The 24,753-nt window shown below is 46.4% G+C and overlaps 1 long non-coding RNA gene across 1 annotated transcript in view; it reads right to left on the bottom strand.

Annotated features, from left to right (window-relative positions):
* Positions 1-10,029: 10,029 nt before the first annotated feature.
* The window catches only part of LOC147666752 (uncharacterized), a 78,558-nt gene continuing 63,834 nt past the window's right edge, over positions 10,030-24,753 (bottom strand). Inside the window, exon 3 of the long non-coding RNA XR_015304737.1 lies at positions 10,030-10,850. This is a non-coding gene — a long non-coding RNA (uncharacterized LOC147666752). The remainder of the gene's footprint in view (positions 10,851-24,753) is intronic.

Raw genomic sequence — 24,753 nt, 5'->3', positions numbered from 1 at the left:
GACTTAAACAAACCGTCTATTCCGAAGCCCACACCTGACCGTATTAGCACTACAGATGTGAAGATAGACGTATCCCATATTTTATACCAAAACAGAACACATCCTGATTGGAAAAAATGGTTGTTCTGGCCCACAGACATAAATAACTGTCAAGATAGATTCCTGAACAAAACACAGGGGTTCAAAATGACCAGGCCAGACCCTAGATACTCCCAGAGACAACATCCAGGGATAGTTACAACATACAGTATAGGGAAACTATGCCTCGAATGGCTACAAAAATCCACACTGGCAGAAATTAAGCAACATTTGACTTTACTTAAAGACGGTGCTGACTTGGGTGATTTCATACTGGGACCACGCAAACAGCGTCAAAAACGTTTCATAGTGGCTTGGAAAGTAACGCAAATTGAAACAGAAGAGAAAATACGAGAAATTTATAGTATTAATTTGGAAAAATCACTTTCTGTTGTGGACAATGGGTTAAAGACTGTCCTCCAGAATATATTCACTGGACAGTATTGTATCATCTGCTATTGATATAATAGAGCAGGACTTGCTAATGTTACAACATGGTCAGTCCCAATTACGTTCTATTGTACAGCTTGGCTGGACGTTGCAAAATCTGCGTTCAGGCTACGTGCCATGGCATTTAATCAACACAATGTCATTATTCTCTATCTTTAACCTTACTGATAAACAAATCAGTTTGGCACAAAAAGGAGCAGACTATACGATTCTGAGCATTGAAAAACTTGGGAGATTACCATTGACAATGTCAGAAAGACCGGTCATTGAATGGATAATACACGGAATAATTACAATTCCGATAACAACTTTCCAGTTTAAATATTGCCAAGAGTATATACCAGCGGGCCAGTATGAAAGGTTGGGTAAAGGGTACATCAAGTCAACATGGAAACTACCTTATACACACAAATGTTATAGTAAAAAGAAAAAGGAGGTATTTCTTAGTGGTAACAATTGTAAAAAATCATTAAGCGGTACACTTCTGTGTCAAGGTATTAACTTGCATGGGGCCTGCGAAGGGTCTTCGAATAACCTTTCATGTCACCTGCACGGCACTCCAACGGCAGCTATGTTCTAATAAATGACCACAGCTGTTGTGGCATGGTGCCACGAAAAGCCTACCTCGTGAGCGTTAGTTCCATGGTCACTTGCTGTTTGCAAGTATTGTATCCAAACAGCACTCCAGACATGGAGGCAGCAATATGGCCTTATTTGAATATCTCTTCTATTCGAATTGATACTTTAAGCAGAACGAAGTCTATTCTTTTACAGACAACTGTGCCTTCGACCTCGTCCAAAGAAACGTATGATCTTCAAGCTGCAAGGACAACGGCAGAGATACATTCCCTATTAACAAATTGCCTTGTGCCTTTCATAGAAATGTTAAGCCAAATCTTAAACATGTCAGATACCAGTGGCATCACACATATATTTAAGACAATTTTTTCGGGACTGTTAACACCCTTTGAAACAGTTCTGGGCATCCTTTCTAAATTTGTCCATTCTGTCTTTGGCGGCCTACTTTTGGGACTCGTAGCAGGAATTTTATTTTTGATCCTTCTGCTTCGATATGGCAAGCCAAGCCGCAGACAAGACTCCAGCAACGATCCTAGCTATACGCTATCGGGACCGCATCACTAAAGTCCTTGGATTAGCCCGGCTAAGCGATCTGAATATGACCTGTTTTTTTTCATTCAGACCAATCTGACAAAATTGCATCTTACCTGTGCTTCGATGTATGCTATGCGGAGAAGAATGCGTGTTGGACATCTGTCTTACACTACCATCAACGGTACCAATGGATACAGATACCTTGCTAGGTCCTGTAACGGCTCATGCATCGTGTTGTCCCCAGCGGCTACCCATTCTGATGACGGCATTCGTTGAGAGTTCACCACTACGAGTATGTGGCAGTGGAGTACGAGATGAGAGCAGCATCACACAGGTACAACCTTCTGTGAGCATTGCTGATCCTGACATCGATGATAGCAATCATTCTCACACATGCACTGTTTCGGCATTTTCAAACTCGGTCGAACTTTCACCTAATGTTGTAGACCAATTTTTTGCGAGTCTGTCTGATATGATGTTCTCCCCTGAACAACGAGAATAACTTTTAAAGCAACGAGCACACAGCATTCCCTGAACTCTGAATTCGGCCTTCAGTTTTTGATAAACACAGCTACTGAAAACAATTGGAACTATTTTTCCCCTGAAAGCGAAATTATTATTTTTTTCACTTCCAAAATATTTACCTTTTTCTGGCACATATACTCTGCTTAAAGTAGAACAATTCTTAGAGAACAGAGCTTCTATTTTAGGAACTCTAGAGACAAAATTTTACCTCAGCCTCTAGTATATGTACAGAATCTGTATAAATATGTGATGGAATTGTCTCGACCTTCTTTTCTTTATTCAGAGCCATATCATGTGTAAATTTCGCAATTCATTCAGCTGATATATGAATTTTTAACTGAATGATACCACTGCTTGAAAAGCGTACAGTACCAACACTCATTTTCGTGTATTTATCATATACCATTTCAAATGCGATTTATGTATTTTGGGGTGGGTTGGAAAACACACATGCATCGTTATATGTTTACTATTGCTTAGTTTTAGTAATGATTGACATTAGATCGTGGAGTGGGTGTTGTATTTCTATCTAGGACCCTATTTCGATATTCCCAATGTATGCCCTTGTATGGCTATAATAAATAATACCACAACATACTAGTAGAGAGAGGGTCTGAGTGTATTTAAAGACCTGTCCTAGGTTTACACCCCCTAATCAATATGTAAAAACACCGAAAACCAAGGGGTCTAGATGAGGCACTATCTCAGTCTGTCATAGTGGTCCAAACTTTAACTGAATTGACCGAATATGACACCATGCCGAGGAGGGTAACGCTAGGGCACATCTTGAAATACCCGTTTGGAATAAGTGACATTGAGCATGCCTTTTACTTTCTATACAAGCGCGGTTGACTATTCTGCGCATGCGCATAGCTAAAGAACTACACGAGTCAATCGAATGACATCACTTTGGAGTCCTGCGGGACTACGCGGCTTACCCGACCTTCCGTCTCAGCACTAACAGACTCTTTTTGGAACAGGGTGAGTTTTTGCAAAACGTGCCATTTTTCCCTGCTACAATTACTACATCTTGCTAAATTAAGGTCGAGACAATAATGAGAACGTTCTAATATTAAGAGGAGGTGAAGCGTTCTGGTTTTTTCTCGGTTGTCAGTAGCGCGATGCTCATTGGCCATGGCACTACGTGTGCACTCTATTTGATATCATGTACCTGTCTGGTTCGTTGCCTCCCCCTGGACTCGGGTCCTGCCAGAGGCAACGATGGACAGGTAAGTTTTAGTGCTACCCTGACGATTTTGTAGTTGTTGAACAGCCTTGGGAGGCACTTAATCGAGTGGTTTGTCTTGGTGGACACTTCACTTTCATATACAACAGGTTGTGTAGTTTACACATTTTTGTGGATTGCAAGGCTTGTATAGTCATGAAGTGTAAATGGGAGACCACTAGAGGTTTGAGCCCTTACATGCTGAGATTTATTGATTTGATATTTTTTGAACATTAACTTGAGGATAATGCTAGGAATGCTCATACTGATGCAGATTAGAGTGTAACTAAGTCATTTTACCTACCTGCACTACGCACCCGTATCCTAACTTTCTAGAGCGTGGTCTCATCATCCCTGAGTATGTGTCCAGGTGAGGTGAGGCTAAATCGCCGGTCATGCTGGGTGAGTGTTATATTCAATTTTCATTTTTTCTCACTTGAGTTGTAAAAGTGGTACATTGCAAATATTTTGTTTGTTTTGTGTTTTGGGATTATAGATGCATTAAATCATCCACAGACACGGAGGACATGCTACTGATTTAGAGTATCCTTTTGATTTTTCACTTTATTATTCCTTTGGTCAACTGAGATCTCTCCTTTGACATTTTTACTTTGCAGTACCAACGTTGTGAACAGAAGCCCTGAAGAAAGCCTTGGGTCTTCCCCATTGAGACTGAAACATGTTGGATTTAATGCAGTTATTTGTTTAACACTGCTATCTTGCACTGTTCTTGTTTTTAATCAGAAAGATGGCAGATTCTCATTAAAGTTTTCTCTCCTGTCTATCCTGTTTTATCATTGACCACCTTTAATTTTTTGCACTGCACTATAACCCATCATTTTGATGCTATTTAGCTAAAAAAGTGTTTATGGGAAGTACCCAGCCATGGTACTAGGTAAGAACATGGTCTCAATGATCAAGAGACCTCTTTGCCTATGAAGGATGACCAAATGATAATATTGATCATTGCAATTTGTTGATGGGAATACTCTGAATACCTTTTGGGTTCTTCTCATTAATCACTACAGACACTTTATTTGCTTTTTTGTCCCACTTTCTTTAATTAATTTGTAGTCATTCAGGTAAAGTTTTGACCACTATGACAGACTGAGATAGTGCCTCATCTAGAGCCCTAGGATTTCGGTGTTTTTATATAATAAATAATATCCTTATAAAGGCATAAGAATCATATCCATATTTAGTCAGCCCATGCAGTCCAAATTAAGCAAGGCTACTTCCCCAGACTCCTAGAGAGTACAACGCGTTCTTTAAACAAAGCAAACCTCCAGCAACCTGGGAAATCCCTAAGCTTCTGTTTCAATTTGTCCTAGAACTCCTGTGAGCACTGAAAGAACGGCCAGTTCTTAGTGACGTCTTATGTCCAACCTTACGTCAAACCCGGCACCTTTCAGGTATAAATATTCTAACGTTGCCTTAAGCAAACACACAGTGGTTTGGAGCAGAGCGGCTTTCTACTTGCCCGAGAGCCCAGCTGATGCAAGAGCCCACGGACGACGCCCCTCCCTTTTGACGCACTGAGAGAGACGCTGACTTTTTCTCCAGCCGAGAAAATCCAGCTCCGGTGTTTTCAGCCGCCCTTGCGGGTTACTGGGCTGTTGAGTCCTGAGAGAGAGATACCAGACCTCCTGTTTTCTATTACCCAGGTACGGAGCTGACTAAACCCTTAAAGAGAATTCTTGATTCAGAACTCTTGGCAAAAACCAACTTAACTTAAACTGCAACTTATATATTCCTTCCCATGTATTAGGCTTATGTCAGGTACACCGGGGTAGGTGTATTTAGAAGCACCAGTTGAGTACGTTAGTCAATGTTTTTATGTATGTATATATTTTATCTATTTTAAAGTATCATATGGCTAAGAAACCATATCAATGCTTTTACAGTATTATTCCATAATACTACTTTTACTGTACGCACTTTACTTTACTATAAGTATTGCAATTGTGGCAATTCATTTCTCTTGCATGAGAAAGAAGACTGCTCAATAAATAACACCTTTTATTGAAAACGCCCGTCTCTATTCTCTGCACTCTGGTGAAACTAAGTATGCACAATTGACTGAGTGAAATAGCTGTCTATTGTTTTCACACGACTCTAGATACACTCTTATTCTGAGGGAGCAAAGTTGTCATGTTTTATGGTTGTCAGAAGCTAATCCCTTCTTGTCTATCCAGGGAGGTTAAACTCCTTGTTTATTCGAGAAAGTTTCTAGTGACCTCTGAGCTAGCTGGCAAAACGAATTAAGTCTAATATAGTCAGTAGAGACCTAGTCGACCTCAGTCCTACGTCTACACTGCTGTTTATATTATTCCAATGCGCAGAGCCTATTGGGAATATAGGAACTACACGGCAAAGTGAGAAGGGAGCGTGAATCTTGTGAGGGACTCCTGGGTGCGGGAAGATGAGTTGCAGTGTTTTGATTGCGATTAAGCTTGAATTAGCTCCCTTTCCCACATGTGCATTAATTGACAGCTTGGCGTCCATGGTAATTCCAAGGATTCGGACCTCCTAAATATTGTTTTTACAGTGACCCTAGGTCCTCAGGCCAGGTTTTGAGAGAGTCAGAGGTTTCCAGTCACCACAAGAGTATTTTTCTTTTGATCAATTTGAGGCAGCTCCATGGCATTCATTGGTCAACAGATGGGAGGCGACTGTAGAGTTTGATGATCAAGTGTCACATTCCTGCCTAGTAGGGCCCAGTGTAGTATATCCCAGATATGACCAGTGGGACACCATCCCATATGATAAGATTCAGCACACTTATCACACAAGGTTGCCAGTAAGACATAGTATGACCAGTTGGACACCATGTTGTATAAAATTATACATCGTTCGCTTATCACATGTCCGTTCACATATACACGGAGATAGACATTTTGAAAAAAGCCTGGGCTTTGCTTGGCCTTCTATCCTGCTGATGTCCCAAAAGCATACAATCACCCCCAAGCAAGTCTTCCAAGGTAGAGTCTTTTCACCAACTATGCGAGACATTTACCAGGAAGTGGACACTGCTGCTGCCTGCACTCCTTCAAGCCTTTCTCTCCTGCCATCTCCCTCACTCTCGTGCCTTTTCCATCTATACCCTGCCCTATCTTCCTCTGTGGGGGATGAATTCACAAAGGTAAACTTACATTTTTCTATAATTTTACTACTTTCGGTTATCACAAAGGGAAATTTTGACACAGAGTCTAACTTTACTAGTAGAAACTTACCTTTGTGAATACCGAAAAGTAGTAAAGTTAGACTTTTGGTCTAAGCTTACCTTTGTGAATATCGAAAAGTAAACTTCCCCTCATGTATAGGTGTACCTTTGAGAAACTGGCCCTCTATCTTTCAGGACCAGAGCATAGAACTCAAGACTGGTGTAAAGAACTAGTGAGGCCATTTTTTGGGAACTTCCTTGGAAGGAAAGGAGTGTTTACTGGCCAGTGTCAGAAGAGGAGCAGACATCTGACCAGTAGGATAGAGAGCAAGGTCCAGCTGCCTGAGGCCAGCTTCAGGGAGCTAGTAACCCAGAAGTCCTAAAGACCCCGCAGCCACAACGAGGCCAAGAAGATTTGAGTGGAGAGAAGATTGAGGGCCTGCTAAGAGGTGTTCCATGCCTGCATGTCTGGTGTGCCTGCATGTCTGGTGTAACTGCATCATCCCAACCCTCTCAGTCGTGGACTGTCTGGCCAGCCGGGCAATCCCCCGGAGGCTGGAGCCCCAGGAGGCTGGTTTTTACACTTCGAGGCCGGTTTTTACACTTCGAGGCCGGTTTCGGCCTCCAGGAGTGATGGTGATTGTAACGAGATCCCGGCAGCAGCTTGAAAGAGTTAATCTGGTTCTAGCGCACATTAGCACGTCTGCACATGGGAGGTGAATTTATCATTTTTGCCAGGGCTGTTTTAAGTTCTGTCTGGCCCTGATCTCGGTACTTTCCATGACTATAGGAGTTTGTTTCTGCCCTCCCTGCTCTAGGGTCCGCAGAGGTTCCCCTCTCAACTTTGGGCCATACAGCAGTTTCCTGTATGAAGGCGGTCACTGTAGTCCTAGATCTTGAGATTTTCCATCTAAAGTTTCTGCTTTCCGAGTTACTACCTATGAAGGTGAAGTGTGCTCCCTAAATCCCAGCTCCAACTGGTTTTCCTGTGTCCAGTGAAGTCGCTGCTCCCGGACTAGTGGATGCGCCCACCAAGTAAAAGGCTTGACCGTTATGGAGGGGTTTTGGGATACGCGTCCATGAGGTTTGGTGCTCTCATGGACATACCTTGATTGTTTACCCCATTACACCACCCGTAGCAGCCCCAGATTGCGGGGAGACCAAGTCCCACGTCTGAGCTCAGTCACGTGCCCCAGGCACAGATGTCCTAGTTTACAGTAGCCCCTTTCACCCATCAAGGGTTTGAGCTAATGGACATTCAACACATGAAATCTGCGCTTCTGCTTGGGTGGCACCCTTGTTCGTTTTGGGTGGTACGTTTTACATTGTGACTGTTTTGCTGGATTCACAACTTCCTATCAAATTCACTGAGTTGTCCAGCCTTGAACCCAGGGCTGCTGAGAAACCATGTCAGTTTATGTTGGGTGGTTGGCCCAACTAACCGTGCACTGTTCACTCGGTGCTATGCACCTAAACTCATTTCATTTTTTCAACAAATAATAAACCTTATGTAGTCCCTCTTTTTTCTTTTTATTTACACCTTTTTATGTATCTTTGTCATGTGTATCAATAACCACATAATTTTTGTTTCTGCAGTTATTCACATTTCATATATTTTCAAAATGACAGTCAAAATAACATTAACATTGATATTCATGTAATAATTTACAGTGCCATTAGATGTACAATTTGTAAAAAAAGGCCCAATGCATTTCGGCACTACCAATGTGCCTTCATCAGGGGCGAACCTGTAAAAAATAAACAAAATAACCATGTCATTGCGATTGTACATGCAGGCTGCAATACGGAGAGGAAGAGTAGCAATCTAGGTAAGCTTGGATTCCAGCATCATAGAGTACAACATATCTTTGTGAGGACAGGTGGCAGTTACGTGAGATACTGAAGGTGTCTTTGTTTTTGTGAACTTTGCAGAGAGAGTAGCGCGACAGTTGGAGTAAACAGGTATGCGGGAACGCATTACTAAAGATGGCAAGTCTTGTTCTGCAGTTCATAAGGTCAGAGTGTTTAATATTGGATTTGCGGTTTGTTTATTTTACAGAAAGAAATAGTGCTGGATAATCAGGTATGCATATTTCTTAAAAGCGGTTGTAATGCTAGCAACTAAAGGAGTAAAAGTAAGCAGGACATTCACTACGTTTCTCGTTTATCACTTAGGGAGTTTTGTTTGAAGCCACAATATCAGCAGTAAGCCGATTGATTATATTCTTATTGGATGAGTTTTTTTGATAGTAGGTACCAATAGTTGGCAACAAGTATGATAGGGAGTGCTTAATATATATATCACATTTTGTTTATACAGGTTAGAGCATTGAGCACAACGCATCAAGGTATGAGAATAATCATAGTACACACTTCAACATATACATGGGCACCCAACAATCGCAATTACATGGTTATTTTGTTTATTTTTTACAGGTTCGCCCCTGATGAAGGCACATTGGTAGTGCCGAAATGCATTGGGCCTTTTTTTACAAATTGTACATCTAATGGCACTGTAAATTATTACATGAATATCAATGTTAATGTTATTTTGACTGTCATTTTGAAAATATATGAAATGTGAATAACTGCAGAAACAAAAATTATGTGGTTATTGATACGCATGACAAAGATACATAAAAAGGTGTAAATAAAAAGAAAAAAGAGGGACTACATAAGGTTTATTATTTGTTGAAAAAATGAAATAAGTTTAGGTGCATAGCACCGAGTGAACAGTGCACGGTTAGTTGGGCCAACCACCCAACATAAACAGGCTATATTCACAAGGGACTGACAAACCCAGTAACCGCAGCACCATTGTGTACAACAGAGGAAAAACAGGAAAACGGAGTGCTCCCTAACCCAACGAAAATCAGAGAAACCATGTCAGACATCCGAATAAAAGTGACATATTATGCTGTCGCCGGGCAACAGTTGCCCCACACTTCTGTTTTTGTGAGTCCCAAATGTAACCTCCCTATTTTGTTACCTGTAAATAAAATACCTATTGTGTTTTCACAGGTCCAGCTGTGAGTACTGCCTTGTGTGGTGGGTACCTCCTACTGGAGTAAGTCTGCGCTGCTCAACCACGTTACTCTTATGTAGTCAGGAGCCCAAGGGCAGCACCTAGCCATCCAACCGGAGCGTCTTGGTACCCGAGATTGATCCAGCGCGGCTCTCTAACAAACTTTACTACTCATTTCACCTAACTCCGATATAACCACTATTCACTCATCGGTGGGGCCCATAGCACCGTGAGTCACTCACACATACACATTACATCTGAATCAGTGACAAAGAAGTGGAGCTGCTGGTTAGCGGGGTACCTAGGTTTATACTTTATACATTATATACCTTTATAGACTCTTTTAAACATGTGCTAACCTATTACCTGGAAAACTCTACACCAAGGCACTTCAAAATCTGGTCAATAGATCATCTTGTAGAAGTTAGTTGGAGACTAAGACCAGCTTAATCATAGTAATCCACATAAAAAGTTAACTTTATTCTGTCATGACATTTAATTTAAATAAAATCACAACTCAAGTTTTACATTTTAAAATCAGCTTGATCTATTCATTTAGGAAAAGGGAATTAGTTTATTCAGACAAGAAATAATTTAGCCATTTATTTAGTACATGTTAAAAAGAAATGGAATGGAAATGATATGACCTAACTCTGCCATAAAGAAATAACAGTTGCACGAGTCTCAAACTGCCTCTATTCTCCTTCAAGCTTCAAAATAAAATCTGCATTCAGTCATCTCCATTGCTCCAAAGTTAAAGTCCAACAATATTTCAAAGTCTCTAGCACCATAAAATAGTTCAGACCGACAGCATGTTGTGGTGCAAAGTAAAATTCAGGAGCAAGCTTTTATACCCTTTTGGAACAAGCTCTTTTATACCCTTTTTCTCTAGCTATATAACTAAAGTTTAAACTGTTAGGGTCCACAACTTATTCTGATTGGTCCATCAATGGGGTGACAACGATGACCTCATCCATCCTTGGTAGAACCAGTTTTTCAAAATATGCAGTCATTTTGTCCGTTCCCATGTATGTCATCTCCGTTTCTTTTTTACACTTTGTCCTTCAGTTCATTCGTTACATCCCTTTTCCGTTCCCAGATGCAAAACAACTCTTGGCATCCTCTTGCACTCCTGGGTCAAGCTGACCGTGACATCACCCGCTGGACGTACCAGGCTCCCCGATGACTTAGCCATTCACTATTGCGCAGGCGTAAAGACTCTCAGTCAGCAGCCATTTATTACCGCTAGGCCACACAATCCTCAATGAGAACTAGTGCGAAAACAAACACAGAGTGTTAAAATATAGAAATACAGTTTTTTCTTTTAACCACCCACCAATCTAAACTCACCCATTAGTAAGTTACCCAGCAGAAGCAGGCATGGAGCTTTATATACTTACCTAATGTACTTATTTTCTTTTTGCCACGATAAGACTCGCTTATAAAGCAAAACAAACATGCGGTTTTCATACTTTAGCTCTATATTAATATGACTCGTTCACAATTATTAACTAATTAATTTTCGCAAATAGCAGTTCGTACCCACATGTAATTTTATGTCTAAGTGTAACTTTGGTGGTTAGTTATTCAAGCTTCACAAGATTAAAATGGTTATGGTTATAAGAGTATGACTTCACAAGGGGTACACAACATCAATTTATCTGCCTCTGCTCCATCATGACCACATGACACCAGAGTTGAATGACATCATCCCCCATACAATACTGCCGCCCAGCCATTGGTTACCTCAAGCCTCAGGGGAAAGGCCTCACCTGAGGGTCCAGATTAACCCTTGCTCTTCCAGTGCAGCCGGGACAGTCACTCCTGCACTTCACTGACTGATGTTAGTTCCACAAAATGCTTTGGTTTCTAGGGAGCTGTTCCATGTCCCCTGGCTGCGAGCAGAGGACAAGATGTACTCTGGCTGTGCAAGGCCCATTGCTTAATTTGTAAACCAGTAAGTGCCTGGGCCCTCGTCAGGAGGACACTGCAGCTTGCACCACACATTGCCCCTGCCTGCACCGCCGATGACAGCACAAACACAACTACTGACATCGCACTTCTACTAGTGTGACAATTCAGACTGTTGAAGACACACAAAGGTATAATAAGGGCGTGTGCGACAGCTATTAGTCGTTTTTAATCTATATTGAATTAACAAACAAATGCTGGTATGCTCATCTCTAAATTAGACAAACAGCGCCACCCAGTGGCAGTCTGACATAAGTTCTGGTGTTGACAATTCAGTGCAGAGCACCGGAAACCACTGCCTCAAATTAAGCACTGGCCGACCACTTTACCACTTTTCTTTTTAGCATTTTGGGGTGTAGCGCCTTCGGGACTCAGATGTCCAGTCCCTGAGCAGAGCCCACCAATCTACCCTGATACGCTTCTGTTTGGGGTGAGGGCTGCATACAAACTCCAGCCGCTGTGCACTGCCCTCTTCGTTGCTGGGAGCTCCGGTCACCTCCATGCACTGCAGTCTCACAAGGAGCAGTGGAAGGGTCTCCTGTTACCATCAATCCTTCTGAACATCCTTACTATGTGTAAATCTTACTATAGGTACATCTCTGCACATACCACATGGGGTACAGAAGCAGGATATAGCCAGGGCCACTGGGATTATGCAGCAGGGGAGGGCCAAAGTAAGCAGTAGCATTGAGTAAATTAAGCGGCAACAAATGGCAAATTATGCAGCACTTTGTGACAGTATTACTTCATTATTTTGTCATTTGTACACTGTCTGGGCGTTGGTTGCACCTCATGAGCACCAGTGTAACACTTAAATATAGCAGTAAGCAACTAAAAAGGTGACCAGACAACCTATGCAAATGGCCTTCCACTGCGCAGTAACAAGTGTTGCTGTGTTTTAGTAACATTTGAACTATTTGAGTTAGAAACTTTGTTAAATCTGCAGATTATGCAGCAAATGATGGATTATGTGGAAAATGAGACAAATCTATAAGGATGCGCAAAAAGGCAGCGACCACACAATCGAATAATGCCAGTGACCCTGGGTATAGCACGGGGGCAGGATATTGATTTTTAGAGTATGTGCCCATTCATAGGCCCCGCCCACTGCTTGCTGGCACTGAGGCCACACCCCCTGAGGCCTAGACCGCACCCCTCCCACCCCCTTCTCAGAGTCTGGCCCGGGTCAGGGAAGCCTGTGGTACAGCCTTTAGACGGCTGTTTACTGAGGCCCTTCCTTCCCAGCTGAACCCAGCACAATGGGGCCCCTTCCAGCCTCATCCCCAGGCGGGCCGGCTAACAATGCGGGGCCCCGAGGAAGGAGATCAAAACATGAAGGAGGCGCCAGAAAAGGCACCGAGTGCGAAGAGAACAAAGGGATGGACACAAGAAAGTCCGCATGAACAATTAAAACTAAGCTAAACAACCACCCAAAGGAACAGCTCTCCCGTCCGCCTTGAAGGGCCCAATCTCCATTTACCATCATTTTTAAAGGGCAGCCTGTTTCTTGGCGCGCACGCTCCGCCAGTCCGACATTTCGAGAGAACTGTGAGAGGCGCCTCGAAGTCCGAGCTGGCTCCTTGGTGAGCGCTTTGGGCCGACACCCCTGTGGCAGGCAGGTTGCAGACAGGCACATGGGGAGGCAGTGAGCAAGGCTGCCGACACCGAGCACGACTATCGAAAACGTGCCCATAAGGAGCGCATGCAGCCTGCTCAAACAAATAACACTTAAACATTGGCAAAGCCAATAGCGCCACCTTTTTAAAAGTGCTAGCTGACTTTCTGGCGTTGCCAGTGTATGCTGTTGATGGAGCAGTTTAATGAACAATATTTTGTTCAGGCTTGTGAAGCCAGACTTCCATAATGTTTAATAAAACTAATATGTTTGCTGCATGTTATTAAATCAACCTAGAATAAACTGTGCAACATGAACACTTGGGATTCACATTATGCTTATTTGTGCAAAATGCAAAAGAAATACAATAATGATTGTCTATTGTCTTTGTCATACACTAACTGCTGCTCTCAAAAATAATAGCATGTGTTTGTAAATGTGCTTTTGTTTTCCCTTTTCTGTGACAAATGTATATGCTGCTTAAATGTGCTTTTGCTAGGTAACATAATTAATGGGTTAACATTTAGCAAAGGGGGTGGGTAACAGAACAAATGTCAATTCCTTAATTTATGTTTTATGTTTGATTAAATAATAGTTTTCCAAATGAAGCTTGGAGTTGGCCGCAAAAAAATAATGCATTTAAAAAGTGACGCAAGAAGAAGTGGCGCAGAAAATTGACGCTTTCTGAAAAAGGGACCGGCTGAACTAAAGTCACAAGAGAAAACTTATTTTGAAAAGATGAGAAGCATATAAACTTTTATTGTGAAAAGGTTTGCAAAGAACTGCCAAAGGCGACTGTGGAGAGGTTTGCTATTGTGCCACGGGAAGTTCGGAACGGACAGGCTCAAGGTTGGGAGGAAGAGCCGTGACATTTTTGTATTAAATGAACATCTTTGCTACAAAATGTAGCAGCCTAAGGAAGTGTCGCCAGGACTCCGTGCATTAACAATGGGTTAGTGAAAAAGCCCGGACATGAGCTAGGAGATGTCACAATTTAATGTGGCATTAGGTGGTTCAGCCAATGGAGAGCCAGAATTCAGCTGTTGGAATGTGAAAATAGTTAGTTTAGCTTTAGTTTTAGGGTATAAGAATTAGCTCAAAGAACAGACTTTGGTCCTACGCTTTTGATTCCAGAGGGACGTGTTCTGCTGATGGACGAACACACGTAAGGAAAGGAGATTTTTACAAAACTTTATTTTCAGGCAATGAGGGTAGAGACAGGGAAATAGTTAGGGTTTGGAAATGCTTATTTTCACTTATTTCTGCTAATGAATAATATTTCTTGAATTTAGCTCTTTATAAATGCTGAATAAACTTTTCTTTATGACATTTTTTATGCTTGTTTAATAAAGTTCCAAAACCTAAGTTTTCATAAATATGTTTAAATAAACTTACTAAATGACAAGCTGGTCTTGTTTATTGTGGATAGTTTAAAACAACATATATAGATCTAATTGCCTCATGATTCAGTCGCTCTGTTGTTGATATGGGCCTAGTACTATATATGGTAAGTTTAGTGGTAGTAAATAGAGTCATTTATGCAAAATTTTGGTAAGGGCGCTGGATCACTGTAGATGCTGACAAGCTATTAAACAATGCAATTCAAAAGGTCTTAAATTTGCAAGAGTTTGATCTACTGGCATTGTAAATGACACTGCCTTTTATTTGTGTTTTGAAATCCTGCATGTGGTGCGTAAACACGCACTCTGTACTTATGGCAGTTGCTTACGAGAAGCAAGGCTGGCAGTAACTGCACCTCTTGCTGCCAGCCTTGCTTCTCGTAAGCAAGGACTATAAGTACAAAGTGTGTGCTTATGCACCGCATGCAGGTTTTCAAAACACATAAATAAAAGGCTTTATTAGTTACAATGTAAATAGCTCAAACTCTTGCAAATGTGAGACCTATTGCATTGCAAATGCTTGTTTTGCTTTGATGTGACGTTGACCTATTTTTGGGTAAGCTGTTTGATGTGTAATATGAAGGTTCATCTTCTCGATTAATGTTCTTGCGTTTTCTACCTTTTGCTGCGCAAACTGTTTCTAAGTGAAAATGGTGGGTTTCTCGGTTGAAGAAATCAAACTGCTCCCTGACATCACAACTAAACGCTCAGCAATACAAGCCAACTGTTATCGCTGTGATCAGATTTGAGTATTTCTCAATATGCAAACATTAAACCCCTGATAAGAGTACACTTTGATTTTTTTCCAGACCGCATGTGTAACAGACAGACCTGCTTTCTTGAAATATAGTTTTGTTTGTACCCAAGTCCTTTTTACTAATGAATGTTCTGTAAACAAAGAAATGAATGTAAAAAAAACTATCTGGCTGATGTACTTGCATGACATTGGTGTGAGCTCTTGGACTTGACTTGTTGGCTGTGCAATACTGGAAAATGGAGCTGTGCACAGAAGATTAGAAATGATGGGTTAAGGGAGAGTTCAGTCCATTCAAGGTCAGTGGTGAGGGGGACATGGTATTTCTTGTAATTCCCATCTAAGATTTGTGGTTGATCATGGGGTAGTCAGGGAAAGACCAGCCTGGTCTGAATGAATGCACTGATCATATTTAAAGCGTGGGGTGGAAGGGGAGCTTTCGAGGAACAAGCTTGCAAGCAGGTTTTATTAAAATGGGTGATCGGTTTCAAGACGTGTGGGGGGGGCAAGATTTGGTGCAGTGTTATAATAAATGGCCCAAGTTGAAAGCTAAGACGACATAATTGTGCCCGCATGTGAGTCTCGCACAGAGGTTTACCATTTTGGGGATCTTTATTGAAATGAATGAACAAAAGTTTGTTTATTGGATGTGGTCGTAGTTCCCACCTACATTGCATCAGCTGTTAACAGTGACTGGTTAGCTGTAAACAGTGGTGACCAGCCAGCCATCTAGGAGTGTGTAAATTGGATACCATCAGTTACCAGAAATTAACTAAATGACAGGACATTCACAGGCCGAGCTGTGGGCTGAATGACAGCGGAGTGATAACCGGCGTCTTCATTAGGCATGAGTCCAGACAGATGGGGAGGCGCGGCTGCTGCGGTCCCTCTCTCGCGTCTTCATTAGGCATGAGTCCAGAGAGATGGGGAGGCGCGGCTGCTGCGGTCCCTCTCTGGCGTCTTCATTAGGCATGAGTCCAGAGAGATGGGAAGGCGCGGCTGCTGCGGTCACTCTCTGGCGTCTTCATTAGGCATGAGTCCAGAGAGATGGGGAGGCGCAGCTGCTGCGGTCACTCTCTGGCGTCTTCATTAGGCATGAGTCCAGACAGATGGGGAGGCACGGCTGCTGCCGTCACTCTCTGGCGTCTTCATTAGGCATGAGTCCAGACAGATGGGGGAGGCGCGGCTGCTGCCGTCACTCTCTGGCATCTTCATTAGGCATGAGTCCAGACAGATGGGGAGGCACGGCTGCTGCCGTCACTCTCTGGCGTCTTCATTAGGCATGAGTCCAGACAGATGGGGAGGCGCGGCTGCTGCGGTCACTCTCTGGCGTCTTCATTAGGCATGAGTCCAGAGACAGATGGGGAGGCGCGGCTGCTGCGGTCACTCTCTGGCGTCTTCATTAGGCATGAGTCCAGAGAGATGGGAAGGCGCGGCAGCTGCGGTCACTCTCTGGCGTCTTCATTAGGCATGAGTCCAGAGAGATGGGGAGACGCGGCTGCTGCGGTCACTCTCTGGCGTCTTCATTAGGCATGAGTCCAGAGAGATGGGGAGGAGCAGCTGCTGCCGTCCCTCTCTGGCGTCTTCATTAGGCATGAGTCCAGAGAGATGGGGAGGCGCGGCTGCTGCGGTCACTCTCTGGCGTCTTCATTAGGCATGAGTCCAGACAGATGGGGAGGCGTGGCTGCGGTTACTCTCTGGCGTCTTCATTAGGCATGAGTCCAGAGAGATGGGGAGGCGCGGCTGCTGCGGTCACTCTCTGGCGTCTTCATTAGGCATGAGTCCAAAGACAGATGGGGAGGCACGGCGGTGCCGTCACTCTCTGGCGTCTTCATTAGGCATGAGTCCAGAGACAGATGGGGAGGCGCGGCTGCTGCGGTCACTCTCTGGCGTCTTCATTAGGCATGAGTCCAGAGAGATGGGGAGGCGCTGCTGCTGCGGTCACTCTCTGGCGTCTTCATTAGGCATGAGTCCAAAGACAGATGGGGAGGCGCGGCTGCTGCAGTCACTCTCTGGCGTCTTCATTAGGCATGAGTCCAGAGAGATGGGGAGGCGCGGCTGCTGCGGTCACTCTCTGGCGTCTTCATTAGGCATGAGTCCAGAGAGATGGGGAGGCGCGGCGGCTGCGGTCCCTCTCTGGCGTCTTCATTAGGCATGAGTCCAGAGAGATGGGGAGGCGCGGCTGCTGCCGTCCCTCTCTGGCATCTTCATTAGGCATGAGTCCAGAGAGATGGGGAGGCGCGGCTGCTGCGGTCCCTCTCTGGCGTCTTCATTAGGCATGAGTCCAGAGAGATGGGGAGGCGCGGCTGCTGCGGTCACTCTCTGGCGTCTTCATTAGGCATGAGTCCAGAGAGATGGGGAGGCGCGGCTGCTGCGGTCACTCTCTGGCGTCTTCATTAGGCATGAGTCCAGAGAGATGGGGAGGCGCGGCTGCTGCGGTCCCTCTCTGGCGTCTTCATTAGGCATGAGACCAGAGACAGATGGGGGAGGCGCGGCTGCTGCCGTCACTCTCTGGCGTCTTTATTAGGCATGAGTCCAGAGAGATGGGGAGGCGGGGCTGCTGAGGTCACTCTCTGACGTCTTCATTAGGCATGAGTCCAAAGAGATGGGGAGGCGCGGCTGCTGCGATCACTCTCTGGCGTCTTCATTAGGCATGAGTCCAGAGAGATGGGGAGACGCGGCTGCTGCCGTCACTCTCTGGCGTCTTCATTAGGCATGAGTCCAGACAGATGGGGAGGCGCGGCTGCGGTCACTCTCTGGCGTCTTCATTAGGCATGAGTCCAGAGAGATGGGGAGGCGCAGCTGCTGCGGTCACTCTCTGGCGTCTTCATTAGGCATGAGTCCAGACAAATGGGGAGGCGCGGCGGCTGCGGTCACTCTCTGGCGTCTTCATTAGGCATGAGTCCAGACAGATGGGGAGGCACGGCTGCTGCCGTCACTCTCTGGCGTCTTCATTAGGCATGAGTCCAGACAGATGGGGAGGCACGGCTGCTGCCGTCACTCTCTGGCGTCTTCATTAGGCATGAGTCCAGACAGATGGGGAGGCGCGGCTGCTGCGGTCACTCTCTGGCGTCTTCATTAGGCATGAGTCCAGAGACAGATGGGGAGGCGCGGCTGCTGCGGTCACTCTCTGGCGTCTTCATTAGGCATGAGTCCAGAGAGATGGGAAGGCGCGGCAGCTGCGGTCACTCTCTGGCGTCTTCATTAGGCATGAGTCCAGAGAGATGGGGAGACGCGGCTGCTGCGGTCACTCTCTGGCGTCTTCATTAGGCATGAGTCCAGAGAGATGGGGAGGAGCAGCTGCTGCCGTCACTCTCTGGCGTCTTCATTAGGCATGAGTCCAGAGAGATTGGGAGGCGCGGCTGCTGCCGTCACTCTCTGGCGTCTTCATTAGGCATGAGTCCAGAGAGATGGGGAGGCGCGGCTGCTGCCGTCACTCTCTGGCGTCTTCATTAGGCATGAGTCCAGAGAGATGGGGAGGCGCGGCTGCTGCGGTCCCTCTCTGGCGTCTTCATTAGGCATGAGACCAGAGACAGATGGGGGAGGCGCGGCTGCTGCCGTCACTCTCTGGCGTCTTCATTAGGCATGAGTCCAGAGAGATGGGGAGGCGCGGCTGCTGCGGTCACTCTCTGGCGTCTTCATTAGGCATGAGTCCAAAGAGATGGGGAGGCGCGGCTGCTGCGGTCACTCTCTGGCATCTTCATTAGGCATGAGTCCAGAGAGATGGGGAGGCGCGCTGCTGCCGTCACTCTCTGGCGTCTTCATTAGGCATGAGTCCAGAGACAGATGGCGAGGCGCGGCTGCTGCGGTCCCTCTCTGGCGTCTTCATTAGGCATGAGTCCAGAGACAGATGGGGAGGCGCGGCTGCTGCGGTCACTCTCTGGCGTCTTCATTAGGCATGAGTCCAGAGAGATGGGGAGGCGCAGCTGCTGCGGTCACTCTCTGGCGTCTTCATTAGGCATGAGTCCAGAGACAGATGGGGAGGCGCGGCTGCTGCCGTCCCTCTCTGGCGTCTTCATTAGGCATGAGTCCAGAGAGATGGGGAGGCGCGGCTGCTGCGGTCACTCTCTGGCGTCTTCATTAGGCATGAGTCCAGAGACAGATGGGGAGGCGCGGCTGCTGCGGTCCCTCTCTGGCGTCATTAGGCATGAGTCCAGAGACAGATGGGGAGGCGCGGCTGCTGCCGTCCCTCTCTGGCATCTTCATTAGGCATGAGTCCAGAGAGATGGGGAGGCGCGGCGGCTGCGGTCACTCTCTGGCGTCATTAGGCATGAGTCCAGAGACAGATGGGGAGGCGCGGCTGCTGCCGTCCCTCTCTGGCATCTTCATTAGGCATGAGTCCAGAGAGATGGGGAGGCGCGGCTGCTGCGGTCACTCTCTGGCGTCTTCATTAGGCATGAGTCCAGACAGATGGGGAGGCGCGGCGGCTGCGGTCACTCTCTCGCGGTTTATTAAAGAGCCACGCGTGATGACCCAGCTGCGGGCCCTTCTCAAGCTCAGCGACAGAGTTTGAAGGCAGCAGCTGCAAATTAGAAACTTCTATTTTTTATTTACATGTGTCTGGGGATGCATGTAAATTATTTTCCTGCGAGTTGAGCCGAGCTGGGGCTCACGGACAGCTGAGTGAAAACAGGCACCTTGATTAGGCATGAGTCCTAAGACCGACGGAGAGGCACAGTTGCAGGGTAGCTCTATCTTGTGGTTGTTTAAAGAGAGCCACACCCGACGAATCGACTGGGGCTGTTAAACCACAGACCACGAAGTGCACCAGAGCCCGGCAGGAGGAGGTGTTGGAGTGTGACCAAGCAACTTCCTGATCAGCAGAGTGAAACCATGACAGAAAAACTAACATTTGGAAGACTAGACATCAACAAGCCCAATCCCCTTTAGAAGAAATCCAAAAACAAAACTAATATCCTACCAAAAAGAAGCCCAACTGACGGTGGACATGAAAAGTGCAAAAAGGCCAAACAAATACAATCTACGGAGCGGGAGGTACTGAGGGATGCAGCACTAACAACTGCGGCATTAAGAGAAGGTGGGAGGAATGCTATATTTACATGTAAGCAGCTATGCCTCTGAAGCTGAAAACAGGCAAACAGTAACAGACCAGGAAAACCAAGAAAAAAAATACACAAAACACCATAGCAGAATGAGACAGTACTTAGTTCCTGCTGCGTGGGAGGAACAGAAAGGAAAAAAGAGGGACAACGAGGCAAAGGGTGATCACTAGGAAGCAAGGATTTTTAATGGACACAAACAAATCAAAAGAAGGGGATGGCTTTAGGCCCACAAGAGAAATTACAACAGGTTCCGAAATGGGTCAAAGCCTCTTCCACCCTCTGGACAGAAACAGCATCTACAAATCCCTTCCGTGTACCATGCAGTGTACAAGGTTGAATGCTGTGCTGTGTGGGTGCAGAGCTGGCAGTGTACAAGGATGAATGCTGTGCTGTGTGGGTGCAGAGCTGGCAGTGCACAAGGATGAATGCTGTGCAGTGTGGATGCAGAGCTGGCAGTGTACAAGGTTGAATGCTGTGCTGTGTGGGTGCAGAACTGGCAGTGTACAAGGTTGAATGCTGTGCTGTGAGGGTGCAGAGCTGGCAGTGTACAAGGATGAATGCTGTGCTGTGTGGGTGCAGAGCTGGCAGTGCACAAGGATGAATTTTGTGCTGTGGGTGCAGAGCTGGCAGTGCACGAGGCTGAATGCTGTGCCAGAGCTTGCAGTGTACAAGGTTGAATGCTGTGCTGTGTGGGTGCAGAACTGGCAGTGCACAAGGATGAATGCTGTGCAGTGTGGGTGCAGAACTGGCAGTGTACAAGGTTGAATGCTGTGCTGTGTGGGTGCAGAACTGGCAGTGTACAAGGTTGAATGCTATGCTGTGTGGGTGCAGAGCTGACAGTGCACAAGGTTGAATGCTGTGCTGTGTGGGTGCAGAACTGGAAGTGTACAAGGTTGAATGCTGTGCTGTAAGGGTGCAGAACTGGCAGTGTACAAGGTTGAATGCTGTGCTGTGTGGGTGCAGAACTGGCAGTGCACAAGGTTGAATGCTGTGCTGTGTGGGTGCAGAGCTGGCAGTGCACAAGGTTGAATGCTGTGCTGTGTGGGTGCAGAGCTGACAGTGCACAAGGTTGGATGCTGTGCTGTGTGGGTGCAGAACTGGCAGTGTACAAGGTTGAATGCTGTGCTGTGTGGGTGTAGAGCTGGCAGTGCACAAGGATGAATGCTGTGCTGTGTGGGTACAGAACTGGCAGTGTACAAGGTTGAATGCTGTGCTGTGTGGGTGCAGAGCTGACAGTGCACAAGGTTGAATGCTGTGCGGTGTGGGTGCAGAGCTGGCAGTGTACAAGGATGAATGCTGTGCTGTGTGGGTGCAGAACTGGCAGTGTACAAGGTTGAATGCTGTGCTGTGTGGGTGCAGAGCTGGCAGTGCACAAGGATGAATGCTGTGCTGTGTGGGTGCGGAACTGGCAGTGCACAAGGTTGAATGCTGTGCTGTGTGGGTGCAGAGCTGGCAGTGCACAAGGTTGAATGCTTTGCTGTGTGGGTGCAGAGCTGGCAGTGTACAAGGATGAATGCTGTGCTGGGAGCATGCAGAGCTGGCAGTGTACAAGGTTGAATGCTGTGCTGTGTGGGTGCAGAGCTGGCGGTGTACAAGGATGAATGCTGTGCTGTGTGGGTGCAGAGCTGACAGTGCACAAGGTTGAATGCTGTGCTGTGTGGGTGCAGAACTGGCAGTGTACAAGGTTGAATGCTGTGCTGTGTGGGTGCAGAGCTGACAGTGCACAAGGTTGAATGCTGTGCTGTGTGGGTGCAGAGCTGACAGTGCACAAGGTTGAATGCTGTGCTGTGTGGGTGCAGAGCTGGCAGTGCACAAGGTTGAATGCTGTGCTGTGTGGGTGCAGAGCTGGCAGTGTACAAGGATGAATGCTGTGCTGGGTGCATGTCGAGCTGGCAGTGTGCAAGGTTGAATGCTGTGCTGTGTGGGTGCAGAGCTGGCAGTGTACATGGATGAATGCTGTGCTGTGTGGGTGCAGAGCTGACAGTGCACAAGGTTGAATGCTGTGCTGTGTGGGTGCAGAACTGGCAGTGTACAAGGTTGAATGCTGTGCTGTGTGCATACAGAGCTGGCAGTGTACAAGGATGAATGCTGTGCTGTGTGGGTGCAGAACTGGCAGTGTACAAGGTTAAATGCTGTGCTGTGTGGGTGCAGAGCTCACAGTGCACAAGGTTGAATGCTGTGTGAGTGCAGAACTGGCAGTGTACAAGGTTGAATGCTATGCTGTGTGGGTGCAGAGCTGACAGTGCACAAGGTTGAATGCTGTGCTGTCTGGGTGCAGAACTGGCAGTGCACAAGGATGAATGCTGTGCTGTGTGGGTGCAGACCTGGCAGTGCACAAGGATGAGTGCTGTGTGGGTGCAGAGTTGGCAGTGCACAAGGATGAATTTTGTGCTGTGGGTGCAGAGCTGGCAGTGCACAAGGATGAATGCTGTGCTGTGTGGGTGCAGAGCTGACAGTGCACACGGTTGAATGCTGTGCTGTGTGGGTGCAGAGCTGACAGTGCACAAGGTTGAATGCTGTGCTGTGTGGGTGCAGAACTGGCAGTGCACAAGGATGAATGCTGTGCTGTGTGGGTGCTGAGCTGGCAGTGCACAAGGATGAATTTTGTGCTGTGGGTGCAGAGCTGGCAGTGCACGAGGCTGAATGCTGTGCCAGAGCTTGCAGTGTACAAGGTTGAATGCTGTGCTGTGTGCATACAGAGCTGGTAGTGTACAAGGATGAATGCTGTGCTGTGTGGGTGCAGAACTGGCAGGGTACAAGGTTGAATGCTGTGCTGTGTGCATGCAGAGCTTGCAGTGTACAAGGTTGAATGCTGTGCTGTGTGGGTGCAGAGCGGACAGTGCACAAGGATGAATGCTGTGCTGTGTGGGTGCAGAGCTGACGGTGCACAAGGATGAATGCTGTGCTGTGTGGGTGCAGAGCTGACGGTGCACAAGGATGAATGCTGTGCTAGAGCTTGCCGTGTACAAGGATGAATGCGGTGCTCGGTGGGTGCAGAGCTGACGGTGCACAAGGATGAATGCTGTGATGTTTCAGTGCAGAGCTGCCAGCTCTTCACCCACACAGCACAGCATTGACCCTTGTGCACTGCCAGCTCTGAACCAGTCTAAAAGACCCTTATTGATGGTGGTTGTAAAGTCAACCTTATAGACCAGCTATCCTAGTGGTAGCATGGACCAGCAGTATTAGGCTAAACTCCAAAGAGCATGTGAAGCGGTTTGTTTTACCAATTATAATCCCTTGAATACCAAATGAAAGGACACCACACAAGGTATATATCAAATATATATGTATTTATTTCTAACACAACCCCTCTGAACTCGTTATGAGGTCAGATCGAAGTACATCACAAGTTACTTAAATCGCATACGATAAGTTGCACAAATACAGTTTTGCCCTAGGGGCCTCACAAACCATATACTTAAATAGTGGTATAAGAGCCACTACAGAAAGAGTGAATAGGACTAGGGAATCGCTGGCGCTACACTAAACGACCAAAGGTTAGGAAGTAGGAGACCCACAGGAGACGTGTCCCGTGTCTAAACACAGTCGCGAGTTACCAATGACTTCTAATGGGAACGTAAAAGTTATAAAGTTATAGATTTAGGGCACTTCCGGATGGACTACGACAAAACCACTTTAGACTAGGACACTTGGATAGTCAATACCCACCGTTGCACCAGAGTACTAGAGTTACCTCACCCAGGGAAGCCGGGTGCGTAGGTGGCTTTTGGTGTCAGGATTCATCGATGTTTTCTATGGAGATCTGCGAAATGCTGCAGGCGACCAGAAGAAAAGTGTCTGGGTGGATCGAGGAACTGAAGAACCTGAAAGCAGAGGGGACAGTCTGGGTCACTAGCCAGTGACCAGGAAGGAACCAGGAAGGAACCAGGCAATGTAGAGGAGATTTCAGGTGAAGAGGTGAAGCTTTTCTCTGCAGCCACGAGGACCAGGAGGCATCGACGACAACCACGAGCTGGATTCAAGCTGTCCCACGAAGGATCTAGTGGACTGCGGTGTCGGTATCCGATTGGACCCAACAAGCCATGGCAAACACAATCCACGCAGGAAGTGGAGATTGGCTTTGAGTCAGACTAGCAAGGTCTTGGGAGCTTCTCCTTTGCATGGAAGCTGGAGCAAGCCTGGAGCAACCAGGCCAGTCATGTAAATTCAAAAAGAAGTCTTCAGAGGGCTAACTAGCCAGCAAGCTAGCAACCAGGAAGATGCATCGAGCTGAAATGCAGAAGCAGGCCCCACGCAGCACTCGTGGAGTGTGGAGGGCTGAGCTTCGGTGCAAATGGAGCTCGGGCTTGGAGCTTCTCATACCCCAATGCACAACTGTGAGGGTACCTCGGGAGTGGAGCAGTTAGC

This window comes from Lissotriton vulgaris, unplaced genomic scaffold (assembly GCF_964263255.1).
Source record: "Lissotriton vulgaris unplaced genomic scaffold, aLisVul1.2 SCAFFOLD_831, whole genome shotgun sequence".
NCBI lineage: Eukaryota > Metazoa > Chordata > Amphibia > Caudata > Salamandridae > Lissotriton > Lissotriton vulgaris.
The sequence above is the reverse complement of the archived record's forward strand: the minus strand, read 5'-3'. Positions and strand labels throughout refer to the sequence as shown.